Source organism: Durio zibethinus, unplaced genomic scaffold (assembly GCF_047325235.1).
Source record: "Durio zibethinus cultivar Kanyao isolate XHJ-2024 unplaced genomic scaffold, ASM4732523v1 HiC_scaffold_310, whole genome shotgun sequence".
NCBI classification, from domain to species: domain Eukaryota; kingdom Viridiplantae; phylum Streptophyta; class Magnoliopsida; order Malvales; family Malvaceae; genus Durio; species Durio zibethinus.
The window spans coordinates 1-4,284 of NW_028322933.1; the positions used below are offsets into that span (position 1 = coordinate 1).

At 44.2% G+C, this 4,284-nt stretch overlaps 1 non-coding gene across 1 annotated transcript; it reads right to left on the minus strand.

Moving 5' to 3' along the window:
• Nucleotides 1-3,880: 3,880 nt before the first annotated feature.
• Nucleotides 3,881-3,952, minus strand: TRNAN-GUU (transfer RNA asparagine (anticodon GUU)). The gene has a single exon. It is a non-coding gene; the product is annotated as a tRNA-Asn (tRNA).
• Nucleotides 3,953-4,284: the final 332 nt, after the last annotated feature.

Genomic DNA, 4,284 nt, shown 5'->3' on the forward strand with positions numbered 1-4,284 from the left:
GGAATCGAATCTTTACGAGTTGTGCAAAGAGAAGGGTAGCATAGCGAGTCAGCCTAGAAAGTTGCCAATCTCCGGGGGGAATGATAGCACTCAGAAGTCTGATCTGATGAATGCTAATTAGCGTTCAAGGAATCCTAAGGAATCGTATAAGCACAAGAGATCGGTCCTTCTCATGGAATGCATAGAGTCCCTTCTTTACTCTAAAAGACTCTATACTCGTTCACTGCGTACCTGGCGATCGGTGTTCAGATCAAAGATCTAGCTGCTAGAGCACATCAGAGTCTTTTCCAACCAATTTAAATTCAAGGAAAGGGAAGAACGAGCAAAGCGAAAGTTTATCTCTGGGCTTAGGCAATCTGGGTATCGAAAGCGGCTAACGCTCAATGAGGTTCCATTTTTTTTTTTCAAGTGAAATACTTGAGCGAAAGGATAAGCTTCGACCAAGACTGAAAAATTCGGCTGTGGGTATGCTCGACCTAAAAGCGACTTAGTGAGCATATAGATATATAGAACTTTCAATTCAAGGCCGACCTTGATTTACGAATGCAGAACTTCACCTCAAGTCAAGAGCTAAGTTCCAATCCTACTGGGGATTCGACTAGGATCCTCCCGACCATGCTCATGGTCTGAAAGCGTCCTTCCTGGGCCTGGGCATGCTTAAGGAGCAACCAGTGTCCCCGTGTTTAAGGCCCTTTCATTTAAGAGGTAGAATAGTTCCTGTCCTATCCCATTTATACTACTGTTGGCTTATGTGCTATGTCTAGCGGATGGTGAATCCTACCCAGTATCGGAAGGATTTCCCTCGGTTTCCCAGAAGGTTGGCGACCGGACTCCTCTTCTCTGGTAGTCTAATGGTTTGGGGGGACGTCGATTCCCTGGATTTTCTTGCTTCCCTTTCCCTTCAACCAGCCACTATCTTAGTTCCCTAAATATATAGAATCCAGAAGACTTTTACGCCCCTTATCACGGAAGTCGATAGCGGTAATTATTATACGATATATATACGATAACGATATAGAAGGAAAAATATGCTAAAATCAATAAACAAAAAGAAGAAGGCCCTCTATATTCATTAAGGCTGTTTAAGGATGTGTCTATTTTATTTCTCTTATCTTAAATAAGAAGTTTTTAGTAAGATAGATAGTAGTGGATCTATAAATCAAAGCTTAAAAGGCGAAAGTGCTCTACCTACCCTCTCTTCTTTGAGGTATTCCACTCGTTCTCAAAGTAGATAGCTCTAGTGATCGCTTTGTATACTTATTATCCCGCGTATTTTTCTCGTTTATTCCACTCGCTCCCTAACTATTTAGCTGCACTGATGGGGTCGATCTCACCCTTGCTTCACCACGCCCAAGCCGAAGGCTAAGTAGAGTTGAATAAGGTGAAGATAGATACCGCTCATAAAGAGCTTGGTTAAGTGTCCAAGACCGTATGCCTTGCTGGTTGGATCATAATCCCTTCCCCCTTTCCTTTCTTTCGACTTGCTTGCTACTGGATTATTGTTCAGCAGGGAATGATCTCTTCAGGAATCTTATAAGATGGAGAATTGCAAATGGATCAAGGGTGGACTTTTGGCGGGATTGGAAATGAGACCGTCCTTCCACTAGTACAGAAGAGGGTGGAGCCGGAAGATGCTAATTTGAAGGTTGATGACCTTCTAGATGAGAATAAAGACTGGGTACTGTCTCGCCTGAAGACCCCCGTTTCCAAGGAAAGTAATGAGCAGGATCTGGGCCTTACCTGTGGACAGTGGTGGAAGAGATGTCTTGCTTTGGGGGGCTTCTAAAGATGGGTCCTTCTCAGTCAAGTCGGCTTATGACCATTCGGAAGATGATAAAGGACCTCAGCCGAGCATGGGATTTAGGTGGATCTGGAAATGGAAGGGGCCCTAGCGCTTAAAGAGTTTTTTGTGGCTGGCCTTTAGAGACAGACTGCTTACAAACTGTCTCAGAAAGAGAAGAGGAATGGCCCAGAGTGCTCGGTGCTCAGTCTCCCAAACTGAGGATGAAAACGTACTACACGTTCTTAGAGACTGCCTTACTGCGGCAGATTTTTTTTATTTCATCGCCTCACCTCTGCTTTTTGGAATTAGGACAGGGAGACCTGGCTTCATAACAACGTCTCGGGAAGGATGAGGCCTGATAATGACTCTCAGTGCTGGTCTCTAGTTTTTTTTTGTCAGGCCCGCAACAGATTTGTCTTTGAAAGCAAGGCAGTAGAATCAGCCTGAAGTACCTCATCAGTCGAACCTGCAATGAAGTAGTGCAGGCCCCCAGTAAAGACCGAGAAGAAGTTATAGTTCTTGTCAGATGGGAGCCGCCGACAGGGGACTGGGTCAAGCTTAACTTTGATGGAAGTGTCATCTCGGTGGGCTGGAGCTGGTGGGCTCATCAGGGGTTCTCAAGGCGAATGGCTGGGGGGTTTTCATTCGCCTTCCAACTAGGACTCTCTCAGGCCCTAGTTTTCTGGGAATCTCTTTTGATCATCGGGTGAATAAGTGAATAAGCTGGTCCAGCATCAACATCATCCCCGGTTGTTGCCGTTGCCCCTCGCCTCTGGCTTGAAAGCAATAATTGATCGGCATTCTGGGTCATCTCATTTACAGCATTTCTTTTTCACGCTTCGAAGGGCCGTTTCTTTCTTCCATTGCGGACTTGTCTTTTGCTGAGGATTTTGTTCTCATTCCGCTTAAAGAGTTTTCAATGCTACAGCCAACTCAGAGAAAGATGAAAATAGTCAAGAAAAGAATGCCGCTACTATTGAACCGAAGGTGACTCGCCTAGAAGGAAGAAGTCTGGGGAGCCAAGTAACTAACTAGAGGAAGGGAAAGGGATACCAGTACCAGAGATGGGATCGAGCCCACACTCGGTGAAAGGAAGCAATGCCCTCCTGTCTTGATCGAAAGGTTGAGTGATTCCAAAAGCACTTTCTTTTTCTGAAAAAATAGACTCAATTGGAGAAGCTGGAAAAGAAAAAATGGAGTCTCTTAAGTTATGTTAAGTTATCTTATTCTCAGTTTCAACTCTCTTACCGGCTTTCTGGATTGACCTCAGGCTGACCTTGCTTTGCTCTAGTCCTAGCTGGCTAGAAAACTGCCTTGCTTGACTCCTACCTGAAAAAGGCAGAAAAAAGACTTCAACTAGATAGCTGGCAACTGGTAGGGAAACTAGCACTCGCTGGTGGAGAAGATTGAAGGAAATGCCTGGAAGGTCTTGTCTTCGATCTTTCCCCTCAACCAAAAAGGGAAAAGGAACTGCTATCAAGCGGCTTTTCAAATAGGTACGGACGGAAGGTCTCATCGCTAGATGGAGATGGAGGGATTTTGACTGGCTTGAAAAAGATGCCTATACTGGGACAAAAAATGACTAGTTCTTTCTTTAGAGCCTACATCTAATCTGAGGATAGGGATGCCCTTTTTTATCCAACTGAATGCGCTTCAGACTGGCTTAGGTGTAACATCAGTCCCACTACGTGGGTTTAGGTTAGGTTCTCTAACTTACATGGAAAAAGATGGGCTTGCTTATCCTAGCAGTGTAACTGCCTAACAATCCTGATTTCGAGCTCGCTCGCAGACAGAGGGACTGTCTGATTGGCTTACAGTAGCAATGAAAAGAGGAAGGCGAAGGCCTGCTTCAATGGAGAGAGAAGGCTAAAGAAAACAGCTTTTTGTCTGGGTCTGCTTTGCTTTCTTCCTTTCGGATAGCTAAGAGACTAGCCCTTCTCTTCTCTTGTTTGAACTTTCTCGAAGGCGCAGAACAGAATGGGATACGATGAGATAGAATGCAATAGAAACAAAGACGCAGGGAACGCGACTCTTAACGGTCAAAGCGAACCCTTTCATTCTGACATTCTGAATTCTTTAATTCGGAATGAATCAAATCTCCCCAAGTAGGATTCGAACCTACGACGAGTCGGTTAACAGCCGACCGCTCTACCACTGAGCTATTGAGGAACAACGGGGGATTAGATCTCATAGAGTTCAATTCCCGTTCTCAACCCATGGCCAATATGAACTCGAGGTTTCCTTCGTAACCCCCGTTACTTCTTCGTAGTGGCTCTATTTCATTATATTCCATCCATATCCCAATTCCATTCATTTCATATCCCTTTCGTGTCATTGACATAAGAGATGTCGTTTCTAGTATATCTTTTTATATTTCTATATATGGAAAGTGAAAAAAGAATCACATTCTGTCAAAGCAGTTGTTGGTTTGGTAAGTGCTTTTATTTTTATTAAGATTAAAGATTAAATTAAGGAAGACTAATTAATCTGCCTTCCCTGAG